Below are 15,968 nucleotides of genomic sequence, written 5' to 3' on the forward strand. Positions count from 1 at the left end.
AAATCAAGTTTTATATAGTGGGAAAAGTTTAAGTTAGTCGGAAGCAGCATAAGTTACAAATGTGGCAGATCTGCTGCCGTGTCTAGCTTACTTTCCAATTTTACCAAAGTTTGTTATTGTGCAGCTCCAAAATTGCCCACTTGTTCCTTCAAAGCCTGAAGTGCTAACACTTACGTCTTCTCAATGTGTGGCTGCTACACTGAGTACTAGACCTTTAAATTCATCTCATTCTCTTTGGCTAACTGCAATGAAAATATTAGTAGAAAAAGAAAATATTTATTTCTGGAGGGTCATGCCCACTTTCACATAACCTATTCAAGTCTGCTTTTCATGACTTATTCAAGAACTTCTTTATCATGTCCTTAGAAAACAATTATCTCTGAAGGGAAGAAAAAAACGACTTCACTCCTTGTACTTTGCCCCCTGGTATTGAGATGCTTCCATTTAGAGAAGTTCTGCCAGATATTGGCACACACAGAGCTACAACATTTCATCTTGGTTTGTGACACATGTGAATTTTGCCTAAGTCTTTAAGTCAACAATATTTTCCCTTTCTGCTTCACACTGCAAATTTATCTCTAACTTAAAAGTTTTCTTTCACTCCAGATTGCTCTCAATAACCCTGCATCTCAGGCTCTTTTTACCTTCCTCCCTTTGCTACTCAGCATTAATTATTTTTCCTCTTGTGGGATTAGCTTGCAATTTTCCAAGCTAAATAATTTTGCTTCAAGCCCACATTTCTAACCTGTTCTGGTCCTCCCTCCTTATATCACTGGGGCTGATAACCTTTACTGATCTTAGTACCATCTGCAACTTTCATTAGTATTCTGTTTACTCCTTCCCCCTGGACCAAAATGAAGACATTAAGGCCTGACCTGACTCCTACAGTACCTGCTAGATACCTCCCAGCAACTTCCAACTTTGTTTTTCATTACCCATTGTTTAGAATCCTCTAGACAGCTCTCAATGTGAGCGACAATAACATGTTCTTTCTTCAACCTTAGAATATCTATTATAAGCAAAATAACCCCCCCAAACCTTAATAAAATAGTCAGTAGACTTTCTTTTTGCATGGCTCCCTAGCTTACCTATTGCTTTGGCTCTTTAAAAGAATTCCAAGCAGTAATCCTCTTTCTGGCTGAAAAATGAATATTGTCTAAGTTTTTGTTGTGGTTTAACCCCCATCTGGCAAATCAGCCCCATACATCCCCTCTCTCACTCCCCCCTGGTGAGATAGGGGAAAGAATTGGAAGAGAATTTTCTCACTTTTAATTTAAAGTAGAAGGGAGTTGCTGAATGTTTCTTGAGGTTCTGGGTCTTCCTCCAGGAGGCAAAGTAAATGCCCAATGGTACGTGTTATATTGCCCTTCAGTTACACATGGCAATGTCTTGCTTTCTCTGACAGAAGAGTGAGGCATGTAAGGAGCACCTGACCTATGGTGCACCATAATGCACCATTTCAAGAAATTCTGAAGATCATGTATTTGAGAGAGCTGCTGCCTGGATCTGCTATGAATTCCCAACATTTCTTACAATTCTGTACAGTGATCCCATGCCCCTGTGGATGTGTGTATATTCCTACATTACTGGGAGGCCCAGCTCTTCCATTCTGGGAAGTGTGGAGATACCCACACACCAGGACCAAGGGTGCACATGTCTTTCCCTTATGTCAGAGACAAGTCCCAGGCACAGTGGATTATGTACTGGTCTGGATCAGAACACCATGGTCTGGAGGCTTGTTGCTCAGGCTGAAGGTTACCCTCCAGCCTTCCAGAGACCTCTTGGTCTCATGACTACCTGTCCTGGTTTAAACCCAGTCAGGTAACTCATTCACTCACTTCCCCCCCCTTTCTTGCCCTCCCCCTGCTCCCGGAGGGACGGAGAGGAGAATCAAAAAGAATGCAACTCCCACGGGTTGAGATAAGAACAGTTTAGTAACTAAGGTGTAACACAGATCACTGCTGCTACCACCAATGATAATAATGATAAAGGAAATAACAAGGGAAGAGAATACAACACCTCAGCACCAGCCGACCGATAACTCGCCCCCCAAGCCCAACCAAGCACCGACCGATACCTCCTCCAACCCTGCAGTCTCCCAGCCCTTCCGGCTAACTCCCAGTTACATCCTGGCCATGACGTGCTGTGGTATGGAATGCCAATTTGGTCAGTTTGGGTCAGGTGTCCTGTCTCTGCTTCCTCCTGGCTCCCCCTCCTCCCTGGCAGAGCATGAGGCTCACAAAGTCCTTGGCCAAACCAAAACATCGCTTGTTATCAGCTCTGTTCCCGAGCTGAAAGTCAAAACACTGCACTGCACCAGCTACCAAGAAGGAGAAACATGACTGCTATTGCTGAACCCACGACACTACCTCGTGGCAGACAGGTGAAGTTCCTGACGACTGGAAAAAGGGAACTATAACCCCCATTTTCAAGAAGGGGAAAATGGATGAGCCAGGGAATTACAGAGCAGTCAGTCTCACCTCTGTGCCTGGCAAAATCTTGGAGCAGATTCTCCTGGAAGGCATGCTAAGGCACATGAAAATCAACAAGGTGCTTGGTGACAGCCAGCAGGGCTTCACTAAGGGGAAATCCTTGCCTTACTGACTGCTTGGTTAACAGTGCAGATTGCTTTCTAATATGCTAAAACCCCTCATGTTGGGATGTATATCTGGTAACTTTACAGACTAAATAAATAGGACAGAGTGTCTACGTGACCACAGAAGCTGTGATAGGAGACACTTTTTCTCCTCTCTCATGCAGGTACACCAGTCCTCCCTGGCTTGACTTGATGGACCTGTGAGGCAGATGCCCATGAAGCTACCTGGAGTAGAATCATAGAATCATAGAAGAGTTTGGGTTGGAAAGGACCTTAAGATCATCCAGTTCCAGCCCCCCTGCCATGGGCAGGGACATCTCACGCTAAATCACATCACCCAAGGCCTCATCCAACCTGGTCTTGAACACCGCCAGGGATGGAGCATTCACAACCTCCCTGGGCAACCCATTCCAGTGCCTCAGCACCCTAACAGGAAAGAATTTCCTCCTTAGATCCAATCTGAACTTCCCCTGTTTAAGTTTTATCCTGTTACCCCTTGTCCTATCACTACAGTCCCCAGTGAAGAGTCCATCCCCAGCATCCTTATAGGCCCCCTTCAGATACTGGAAGCTGCTCTGAGGTCTCCACGCAGCCTTCTCTTCTCCAGGCTGAACAGCCCCAATTTCCTCAGCCTGTCTTCATACAGGAGGTGCTCCAGTCCCCTGATCATCCTCGTGGCCTCCTCTGGACTTGTTCCAACAGTTCCATGTCCTTCTTATGTTGAGGACACCAGAACTGCACAGAGTGCTCCAGATGAGGTCTCACAAGAGCAGAGCAGAGGGGCAGGATCACCTCCTTCGACCTGCTGGTCACGCTCCTTTGGATGCAGCCCAGGATACGGTTGCTTTCTGGGCTGCAAGCGCACACTGAAGCCGGCTCATGTTCATTTTCTCATGGACCAGCACCCCCAAGTCCTTCTCCTTGGGCTGCTCTGAATCTCTTCTCTGCCCAACCTGTAGCTGTGCCTGGGATTGCTCTGACCCAGCTGTAGGACCTTGCACTTGGCATGGTTAAACCTCATGAGGTTGGCATCAGCCCACCTCACAAGCGTGTCGAGGTCCCTCTGGATGGCATTCCTTCCCTCCAGGGTATCAACCGAACCACACAGCTCGGTGTCATCGGCAAACTTGCTGAGGGCGCACTCAATCCCACTGTCCATGGCAGCGACGAAGATGTTGAACAAGACCGGTCCCAACACCGATCCCTGAGGGACACCGCTTGTTACTGGTCTCCAGCCGGACATTGAGCCATTGACCACAACTCTTTGTGTGCGGCCATTCAGCCAGTTCTTTATCCACCGAGTGGTCCATCCATCAAATTGATGTCTCTCCAATGTAGAGACAAGGATGTTGTGTGGGACAGTGTCGAACGCTTTGCACAAGTCCAGGTAGATGACATCAACTGCTCTACCCCTGTCCATCAGTTCTGTAGCCCCATCATAAAAGGCCACCAAATTGGTCAGGCAGGATTTCCCCTTAGTGAGTACATCAGTTCTCTCATAGCCCAAACTTCGGTCTCCATGGTTGCTATCTGTAAGCATTCTGGATAGTTGAGGAAGCTGTGCTTAGTGCTAAAGGAACCTTGTGAGGCTTCTAAGTGTCCTCTGAGGGCCTGTCTGAGGAGAAAGTTCACTATTCACAGTCTCTGTTAGCAAGACAAGCAATGATTCTCCCCCTCGAAAAATGGAAATGTTTTCTTAAGTGTGTTAGAAAGACTCCATGTCATACATAATGATGCATATCTTTTCTCCCGCTGGGAACAGACTTGCATTCTAAATCCCACCTCTCCTCTTTCTCAAAGGAGAAAACCAGGAGGAATTTCTGTAGTGCATCTCTCATACTAGAGATCTCTCATACTCACTCTTGTAGTCTCCCTGACTGCAAGTGAACTCTTGAGTCAAAGGTTTCTAGGGTATGCTTGTCTTGGATTGCCCTTTTTGAGACTGTCATCCAAGGTGAATTCAAGCCAAGGTTTATAATGGTACCTTAGAGTAAAAAACAACCACCACCCCCTGCAATGTTACTAAAACAGCATGGATTGATCTGTCTGTGAAAAATAGAGAATCAGTATTTCACAGGTAGTTTTACAAGTATTCATTAAAATAGGTAGTGAAATGTACAAGCAGAATCTCCTTAAGTAATAACAGTGGTTTGTTTAAAATAGAAGGTATTAAAGTAAATGCTGCTCTGAGCAATCTGTCACTAACACACCTGTTTGCCTATTTATTAGTTTCCCCATTTCTGAAACTAAATTAAAGCACTTGTACATTTTTCCATTTTTAAACTACTGTCTTGCAAACACCTCCTTCTGTTTTTTCCTACCCTATTTGTGGATGTATAACTAAGTCTCTCCTGAACACCCAAGGAAACTGAGGACAAATGCGGCATACTATTTTGACAAGCTCTTCACCATGGAGCAAGAGTCAATACATGGGGCTGCAGCAGTTGTGGTCAGTGTAGCTTAGAATCATAGAATCATAGAATAGTTAGGGTTGGAAAGGACCTTAAGATCATCCAGTTCCAACTCTCCTGCCATGGGCAGGGACACCTCACACTAAACCATCTCACCCAAGGCTTCTTCCAACCTGGCCTTGAGCACTGCCAGGGATGGAGCATTCACAACCTCCCTGGGCAACCCATTCCAGTGCCTCACCACCCTAACAGGAAAGAATTTCTTCCTTATATCCAATCTAAACTTCCCCTGTTTAAGTTAGTTGTGCGTCCTCTTTTTTTTACCCCACTGCCAGAGCTTGGTCTTGGTCCATAGGTGTCACAGAAGAGTCAGAGATCACTCAGATGTGATCTAGTAGTTAGTTTATTGAGTTTTAATCAGTAAATTTAAGTAAGTAAAATATTTAATAAGTACAGATGGACTGGGGGTCAATACTTTACTATTCTCTACACTCACAGTTAGTATGGATCCAAAGATTATTGCTTAAGCTTGCTTTATGTATTTTAAACATTACATGCATGCAGAAAGTGTCACCAACCCATTGTTGTCTGGCTTCAGGTAAGGGATCTGTCAGCCTCAAGGGGTAACCTTGACGAGTGTCCCTACTCAAGGGGAGACCACTGCTATGTAGCCAGCTGCTCTGGAGTGAGAGCTCAATGGACCCTGATGGTTGCAGATATTTATAATGTAACAAGGTTGGTCTGTAGTCAGATTAATTCAGTTTCAGATGTTTATTGGACCAGCCTCCAGCCAAAATGTTTTCTTAGGTTTGGTGCTGTGTTCTCACTGATAGCCTCACACAATAGGATTAATTTTGATTGTGCCTACTTGCTGAGCATCTGCCTGGACCAAAGTTCAGTTAGTTAAAACAGCAGGAGTGTCACACTCTCCACCTCCTGATTATAGTCAATCCACTTCACAGAGTGGTGAGTATGGTCGCCTTTCGTCTCTGTGCCACAAACATAGGGTGGTAAAGACATCACTTCTTTAATAGGCTGGTATATAATTTAGTATATCAGGTTTGCTGGTACTTCAACATATTCACTCACAGCTATTATAAGCACCATAACTTTGTATATAAACAAAGACTTAACAATAAGCACAAAATTACAAAGATTAACAAGACTACAATTGGATGTAACCTCGAATTCAAGCTTCACTTGCTGTTGGTGACCATCCAAGGACAGTTTCCCTCCAGTGATGTCCCCATCTTTCTTTGCTGTTTCTAGGATGTGGAGTAGCTCATCTGTGTCATAGTGGATAGTAATTAGTGCTCTTCATCCATCGTTTTCAACTCATTTTGGCAGTTGACACAGGTCACCATATTGCAGTAGTTTTCTTATCCAATGTGAGATTCATTCCAATGGGGGTAGGCAATAAAGGCTGATACAATGTGCAGTCAGATTGCAGCCATCGGTGGGTTGCGACAGCAGCTGAATAGTTAAATTTGCATCCCATAATTTTGGTAAAACTGCAAATAGAGATACTTGAGTGATTGTGTAAAACTACAGTGGTGCGGCCTATAAATAAAGGATTCTCATGCAAGCACATCCATTTCTAACAAACACAAGTGCGGTTTTGGGGGTTCTATTGGGATGTATTTCAAACTGACAAACATTTTGTCAAGACAAATGTCTTGGGCCTTAATGGTATTACTTTCCCAAATAAATCCTCATTGTTTCTGTGCAACACATATGTCAACATCGACAGTCTGCCATTTGTTCCCATTTTGTTAGGCCCATACTCTGTGTTCTAATGGATAGAGCTTAGTCCCATAGTGATTTAATCCCAGCGCAATGATTTGGTGTATGGTGGATACTGAAGCACTGCATGCAGTTAAAACAAAAGCTGTGGCTTTACCGCTGGTCCAGTCATAAGTGAAGTTGACTGGATACCACCAAGATTGGAAATCTTTTTCAAATTGAATTCCATTTTCCCAGATTACCTTTCTAATCTCAGTGGTCAAGGTGCCCTCGTTGCCTTCTTGTATAATTGCCACCGTAATGGATTGCACCCATAACTGAGTTTGGTAGAAGCTAAAAGCTAGAGAAACATTATTCTGGGTGATGCCAAGTACACCTACAATTAGTTGATAGTCCTTCTCATTAATTCTATCCCATTTAGGCAATAAGAGCCATTGACTAGTTCCTAGTGACAGCAAAGATGATCTTAATGGCTGTTCTAGTTTACAAAAATCACTTGTTGCCAAGCTTAATTTGTTTACCAGAACTTCAGCATCTATACTGTTTAATACTCCTAATCTGCTTCTCAGGATGCCAGTCCCAGCTTTCCTCTCGTTTTGGAGAGGTGAGGGTTCACCCATGAAACCATCCTGTAGAGGCTGTATTTAGGAATGGTGAGAGGTCAGTTTAATGGCAGAGATACCTGCACCGACAAGTTCCATTCACTTAAGGGGCCATAAGGAATGCAATAGCACTTGTTGCTGACCTGTATATTTAATAACATAGGATCCATTTTCAGAAATCTTTGAGGATAAGGTTAAACAGTTTTAGAGGGGGGTCTTGGAAGTAGTGGGGTGCACTGTGGGGGGCTGAGGTAAGTTTTTGCTCTGCTGATATAAATTATCCCCGTTTCAGCTGTGGATAAATTATATCCCCATCTGCATACCATTCCTCTTTCTGTATTTTCCTTTAATGTAGCACTCACTGAACAGCTACCAGCCTTGTTACATCTATGCCATTTTTCAAAGGAGCTATATTGAAACTTAAGTAAGTTTTGGGGTTGTGTTTCACATATTATATTTATATTTCCCTCTGTGAAATTCATGTTAATGGGTGGGATTCCTAAATTTGTACAATTGCAGCCTGCCTTGTTAATTATTGTCATTGTAATGCACTCAGGCTTAAGCATGATTGTGGCTGTTAACATATTGACAAGCACAAATGAAAGAAGTGAGGGTCTCCACACTGAAGCCAGATTCATCGCTGTTGTAGTACATTGTGACTGGGAGAATCATAGTGGAGATTAATTTGGCTCCTTTGCATTTAACAGCATTTCAAGAAACATCACTTTGGAGAGACAGCCCTGGGGTTTTGTTTTTTTTTTTTATTTCAACTCCTGTCTCTTCTTTACAATATGGAAATGATTGGGAAATTGCTCCCGTGTTATTATGCAAAACCTTATTTGTCAATCTCTTCAAAAAATGGGGAAACATTAGAGAAAGCCGGGGAGGAAGTTCATACCAGCTTTAGCTAATCTGCAGAAAATCCGGTCTACATGACTCCCATGTCACTGCTGCTCCTTTCATCTGTTCTTTATAAGGAATCTATTGAACTTTAATTAATATGAAAAATTCAGGTTTTCATCTGATTTAAATGTGACTGACTTCACGCTGCTACTAAAAGTGGAACAAAGTCCAAGTGTGATGAACACAGTGCTGAATGTCTGGATTCAAGAGGGAATCTCGGAGCCCAGAGAAAGCGTAATCTTTCAAATCTGTAATGCTGGGTAACAGGTAAGTAGGGGAATGCCAGGAACTCATTTATATAGACATCTGTGGTAAGGATAAGAGAATGACATGTGAAATATCTATATTGACCTCATCCTGGAAAGTTTTCCGACAGCTAGTCTCACTCTTTCTAGTCAGTTTACAGCTGGTTAGAGGCCAGGATATGAATTAATGCTGTCTGACTTCTAAATAGAGGAGAGGAATCCCATTAAATACAATGAAATACATCTATATGCCTTTGAGGATGAGCAGTATAGTCTTTAGATATATATGTAGACCACTTTATGGTCTAAGGGCTAAGCACAGTAAAATTTTGGTGCCTGTGTTTCTAAGTGCTGTAGCTTCTATGCTTTGACACGAGTTTCCCAAATAAACTCCCAGATTTGGGGTTAGATACATCAGCTTGCCATGAAACAAATTTGACGAGATAAACAACTTAGAAGAGCAATGCTTAACATTAAGCAGACGAATCTACAGGAAAACACTGAAAAATAGAATGATCTCTTTATAAATTAGGTATCAATCAGGGCTACAGATATGTGTCTATTTTGGCAAAGAGAGCATGTTTGAAAGTCAGAAATAATAAAAGCTCTTCAGTATTTTGCCCCAGATGGTAAGCACCTAAGACTTAATTTCCTCTTCAAGCTGTCAGGGTTTGAATCACCATCTCAGAAGTGACCTAGCCCTCTTTCAATAACGCCCAACAACAACAGAATACACTCAAAACTTGTATGATAGCATCTTACACAGACATCTCCAAGTGAGCTTTAATCTGACAGCTGAAGAACTCGGGATGCACATCCTTTCCAGCATAAACACCCCACGTCTTGCAGGATTGTGCATGTCTCAGGAAGTCCTTGCTACCATGGAGACACAGTGCGATTGATGTTAATTTGGATATATCTACATAGGATAGGCACCCACCTCCATATTGTAATGTAGTTAGAAACACATACATCAAAAGACAGTTAGAATTACTTCCTTGGGTACCTGTTGGTTTCTCACTGTATCAAATTCCACCTGCCTATTTCTACAAGGACAGCTGCTGTTATGGTTGGCTAAAGCCAGAGAGAAGTGTGTGAAAAAGTTAGTGTAAAAGCAATAAATAAAGACTGATGCTTAAAGTGAGTAACTGAAATCTACATTTAAGCATTCCAGGAAGTCATCTTATTTTTACTTTTGTTATATGTCTCAAACTTGACAGCTGTGTATAATTTTGTTGAAAAGAAAGTAGTCCTAATTGGTCTCATGATATCAGTGGTGGGCCCTGTAGCATTGTGATGTTTCCTTCTTGAGCTGCATGACCTATTTCCCTGAAATGGGGGAGAAGGGGAAAAAAAGGTTTATTTCCTTGATCTTCTTTATTTTTGCTAACTTCTGAAGTCATATTAGGAGTCATTAAACCAGCCTCTTTACACCTTCAGCCTATTTTCAACACAAAGAGCTAAGTCTTGATCTAAATCTTTGCATGTGCCATTAATATTTTCTAGGCAAATCACATTACTTCATTGGGGTCTGAGCATATCTTGAAGGAAGAATTTTTTGGCATGTGCAAACTGCTTTCCTAGAGCTTTACAAATTCAAATAAGGCTGAAACCTCCTCCCACAGCCCCCAGATTTTAACAGTAGAAGGAAAGGTTAATAATGCTTGTGTAGATCTAATGCTCGGCTTCAATCTAAAGTGAAGAGGCTTTCAGACTCAATGATTTTATCCTGTGATTGCTAATTTGGAGCAAGATGTTAAGAGGCATTGGTCTATCTCTTCCTAGAAAAATCAACACTAAAGCTTCTTTCTATTTGAACTTGAGCTGCACTTGGCCAAGAATTAAAAAAAAAAACATACTATGCTGAATTAAAAATTTAGAAATATGTCAAGCACAATTCCAGCATCGTGATCTAGGATAACAAGAATAATGAAAGCCTTGGTCTGTCAATGAACAGTTCCAGGAAATGTTTTTGCACACACAGGACTTGAATCCAAAATTTTGGTTGCAGAATATCAGTGTCTCAGGGTTTACCACACTTGATTAATCCCTGTCATTTTTGCAAAATAGTGTTTTACACATTTTATATATTTTCCCATCCATATTTTGAAATCCTTCTCAGTTTTTTTTTTCCTGTACTTTCACTTATGCTCCAACTCTGCCCATAGAGAAAGAAACCATCCTAAAAAAGCTCTTTTTCTTCAAGGCCTGATATGAAAACCATGTGTTAACACAGTCGTATCATAGTGGAAACAGATTCAGAAATTTCCACAGTTGTTTTTTTTTCTCTCTGCAATAAAAATGTATTTGTAATACTTAATGTATGCATTCCTGAAACCGAGTAAAGCTATTATTTTGTTACTTACATATAGGCATTTAAAAAAACCCCAACACTGTTTTTGGAATCGAAAAAGACTTTGAATCTGTCATGGTTTAAGCCCAGCCGGCAACCCAGAACCATGCAGCTGCTCGCTCACTCCCTCCCCTTCCTCACCCTGCTCCCGGAGGGATGGGGAGGAGAATGGAGAGAATGTAACTCCCATGAATTGAGATAAGAACAGTCCAGTAACTAAGGCATAACACAAATCACTACTGCTACCACCAATAATAATAATGATAAGGGAAATAACAAGGGGAGAGAATATAACTGCTTACCACCCGCCACCTGATACCCAGCCCAACCCAAGCAGTGATCTCGCCCTTTTCAGTAACCTCTCCCCAGTTTCTATACTGGGCATGATGTGCTGTGGTATGGAATACCTCTTTGGCTAGTTTGGGTCAGATGTCTTGTCTCTGCTTCCTCCCAGCCTCTCCTCCTCCCTGGCAGAGCATAAGACTCAGAAAGTCCTTGGTCAGACTAAACATTACTGAGCAGTAACTAAATACATCAGTGTTATCAGCGCTGTTCCCAGGCTGAAAGTCAAAAACACAGCTCTGCATTAGCTACTAAGAAGGAGAAAAATGACTGCTGCTGCTGAACCCAGGACAGAATCACAGCATGCTTGAAGTGTCCCATAAAAACTCTCTGCATAAAGAAAAATCCAAACCGGCACACACACACACACACACACACATTGAAGTCCTAACTAAATTATCCCATATATATCTTTTCATTGTGGATAGGGAAAATCTATTCCAGTTGGAACCATTGTGAAGTACTGTTCTGCAGACACCTCCTTCTCAATGTCACAGGCCTAATTTTACCTTTTCTACAGCTGTTTGAATGCAGTATTATAAAATATTTTACAATCAATGGAAATACTTTGAATTTTATTAGACCAAAGAAAATCACTGTTTTACTTGAAATTGAAAATTCATTTAATGATTTTTATTACCTTCCCTTCCAGACACTGTAATACATCAGGCTCACTGTTCTGACTGTTGACACATCTGGAATGGTACATGGGGCCCCAGAAGAGCAGGGACCAAGGTCACCTGCTGGAGGTGAAAACCAAGCATGATGACATCTGCACATGCAGTGATGCAAACTCACCTTCCACATCTCAGAACTCATGAACTTGCTCATGGCCGGCCCCAGACTCCGTCCTTCACCCTATCCCCTCTGCAGCATGTTGGCCACTGTGGTCAAACTGCAATGGAGCTCCTTCCTGCCTCCTAGCTGTAGACTGGCACCACTTAGTAGTCACATATACTCAAGCAGGCAAAACCAGACAAAGATTTTGTCATATAGGTGCTGGTTTTAGGTGACACTGGTGGAATTAGGGTTTCATGCATGCTGCTTATATAAGGGTAGATGTAGGAGATTTCTTTCTGGTTTCTTTCTGCTAGAGCAAAAGGACAAGCATTTTGAAGGCATTTGCCTTCTTGTCCTGAAGGCAGGACATAGATACCAGATGAAATTCTGGAAGAAGTCAGGTGGTTGTGATGGTGTAGATATTATGACAGAAGGGCATAGTGGCAAAGATAAAACTTTGCAGCCTTGTAAGGTACTGATAAATTCAGGATGCTCTATGGAAAAGCCCTCCTTGATAAATGGCCTAGAGGCTGTCTATGGAGGTGTCGTGGTTTAAGCCCAGTTGGTAACTCAGCCACGCGGTCTCTCTCTCACTCCCCCCACTGCTTCCTCCTCTGCTCCTGGAGGGATGGGGAGGAGAATGGAGAGAATGTGACTCCCACAGGTTGAGATAAGAGCAGTCCAGTAACTAAGGTATAACACAGATCACTACTGCTACCACCAATAATAATTATGATAAGGGAAATAACAAGGGGAGAGAACACAATCACTCACCACCCGCTGACCAATACCCTGGCCCACCTGAGCAGTGATCTTGCCCTTCCAGGTAACTGCCCCCAGCCTATACAGTGGGCATGATGTGCTGTGGTATGGAATACCTCTTTGGCTAGTTTGGGTCAGGTGTCCTGTCTCTGCTTCCTCCTGGCCTCCCCTCTTCCCTGGCAGACCATGAGACCCAGAAAGTCCTTGGTCAGACTAAACATCACTGAGCAGCAACTAAAAACATCGGTGTTATCAGCGCTGTTCCCAGGCGAAAGTCAAAAACACAGCGCTGCACCAGCTGCTAAGAAGGAGAAAAATGACTGCTGCTGCTGAACCCAGGACAGGAGGACATCAGGTTTGGATGAGCTGAAGGTGCCATTTTCTAGGTGTCTTTTGAGAGCCTCTTAGAAACAACTCAAAGGGTGATCCAAAAGCATCCTGTAGATAATATGAACAAGAGAACCAGGTCTTCAGTGTACCACTGTGGACCTCCTGGAAAACAAGGCAAAACCAGATAAACTCTTGTTAATCTTTACTTATAAAGTCATGAAATTCCTTTTCTCTGTGCTTGCTTTGAAATTTAAGAGTCTGTATTGTAGACAGGATTCAAGGAACTGCAGGTTTCCTTACAGGAGCACAGGTTGTGTGTGACAGAACCTACTGTGCAGGGAGTGTGGTGGTTAGGTGACAGGAACAGGATGCCTGCGCATCGTATGACAGGCATAGCTGGGAAATGAATGCTAACAGGATTTTGAAAATATATGAGATCATCCTTCATTGCACTGCAGTGAGATTTTGTCTTACTTTTACACTGTAAGTCGCTAGCCACACAGTGTTCAATATAGTGCCTCTAGTTTTATCAAGAATGTGAAAAACTGTGTAAGTCTTTTTTGGTGTTAGATTACCGTTCATATCAGCATTATACTGAAAGGCTCTTGACAAAGGTGATGCCCCACACATTAAGCTGAGACAGATTTCAGCATAAATTCACACGAGTGGAAGGCAAAATACTGCCTGCCAGGCCAGCAGGAGAGCAAGGATTATAACCAGCAGTTCAGTTCCCTGTCTAGTACCCCATTTATGAGACTGTATTTCTTTCCTTAAGCTTGTAACTGAATCTGATATGCAGCAAGTGCAGCTCAAGGCAGGTTGTTGCTTTGCCAAATCATTTAGGATTGTTTCTCTTATCTGACAACTATGGCTACATGTTTTGTAAGTGATGATGGATGCCCATGTATGCTGTGTTTTGTAGATTTATTTAATTCACCTCTTGCTATTATGGAAAGCATAGTAGGGCTACAGCAAAAATAAAACATCTGTGGTCTTTGACAGAGCAACTTAAAGAGAAAGAAGAAAGCTTTCAAGGCATGAAACATGTAAGAGAATTAATTGAAACAGGTGGTTGGAGCTAAATGGCACTCTTTAAACTTTGGCATTTCATGGATCAGGAGGGAATTTTGCCTGACTACAGTGTTAGGCATGCTTCAGAAAGCCCAGCCAAGGGCTTTAGGTGTAAGTTTTCACTAGAATTTAGGAAGCTGTTCATACTTCTTTGCTGATGTTTGAGCTAGCAAATGGGAAATAATCAGACCACACTATTTAGAAACAAAAATTACAAGAAATCTTCTTGCATTCTGTAATTATGTTCAGTGCCATATACTTTAGCAAATTTCTCTCTGCAGTTGATATGAATTTAGACTTTCTTCATCCATCGTGCTGCCTAAACAGTTACATGTTTCCTTGTGTGCTCTAAAGGCACATAGCAGGGCCAACTTGCTACAGAATGTGATTTATGTCTCCTATCTTTAATTATAAACTTTATGATGCAGGTCAGAAATACTTGTTGCTATTACTTGGCAATATTGGATATTATAAATTATGTGTGAACGTAGTACAAGAACAAATACTTCTAAATATGAGAGAGATGTGAAGTTGTAACTATCAGAGCAGCCTGGTTCATCAAATATTAGAATCATAGAATAGTTAGGGTTGGAAAGGACCTTAAGATCATCCAGTTCCAACCCTCTGCCATGGGCAGGGACCTCTCACACTAAACCATGGCACCCAAGGCTCTGTGCAACCGGGCCTTGAACACCAACAGGGATGGAGCATTCACAACCTCCCTGGGCAACCCATTCCAGTGCCTCACCACCCTCACAGGAAAGAATTTCCTTCTTATATCCAATCTAAACTTCCCCTGTTTAAGTTTGAACCCGTTACCCCTTGTCCTATCATTACAGTCCCTAATGAAGAGTCCCTCCCCAACATCCCTATAGGCCCCTTTCAGATACTGGAAGGCTGCTCTGAGGTCTCCACGCAGCCTTCTCTTCTCCAGGCTGAACAGCCCCAACTTGCTAACAAAAGAGGTGAATAAAGAGCAAGTGGTAGAATAAAAAACTTAACTGGTTTGAAGATGGAGTCTAAGAGATTTATGAATGGGATTATTTGACAGGGTCACCTAAAAACCATAAGGGACTGTTTCCAATGATGCAGTTTACTGTTCTCTATTACTGCAAGGACAGCATAGCAAGCAGTGCACGGAGTAAGGCTCCTATTTATTTAGCTTCAAGCATCACTCAATGTCTAAGCATTAGAACAATCAGAAGGGACACATTAAACAAGTTACAAGATATGAGGCCATCAATTATGATATATACAGTAGATTTAAAAAATGGCACAGGGCAAGCCATTTAAAAATGATTAGTGTTGTTGGTTACTGTGAGGTATATCTCAGCTTTGTGTGTACAGCTTGATTTACTAAGTGAAAATATTTGTTATCACAATCCCTCCAGGGCTGGAGAATTAAGATTGAGCAATCAAAAACTAATGATCATATTTGTAGTCTTCCCTGGAGCTGCAGGTGTCCTTACAATTACTTAGGAGGCACATCCAGTCCTGCAAACAAAACTAGCCTCAACAAACTCTTAATGGCAACAAGAAGAGGAAAAAAAAGGAATCCAGCCTTATAAACTGTGCTTCAAGCCAGCACAGTTGGCTCTCTGTATGCCTTTGGACACAGATGAGCTGTGCAGCTGCCTTAGTTATCCCTGGCCTGGGGTGCATGTCAGAGCTCAGGAGCCAAGGGAGGTGTCCTGCCAGCCCTTCTCAGGCTGGAGGAGCCGGAGCAGACTCTTCATTTCAGGTGGGGAAGAAAGGCACTTGGGACTAGGCTTTAAAGGTCAAGTCAACAGCGAAGGTTAAGTCCAGTGTCTTTCTGATATCTGAGAAGCA

Source organism: Pezoporus occidentalis, unplaced genomic scaffold (assembly GCF_034315485.1).
Source record: "Pezoporus occidentalis ecotype Australia unplaced genomic scaffold, CSIRO_AGI_Poc_V1 ctg136, whole genome shotgun sequence".
NCBI classification, from domain to species: domain Eukaryota; kingdom Metazoa; phylum Chordata; class Aves; order Psittaciformes; family Psittacidae; genus Pezoporus; species Pezoporus occidentalis.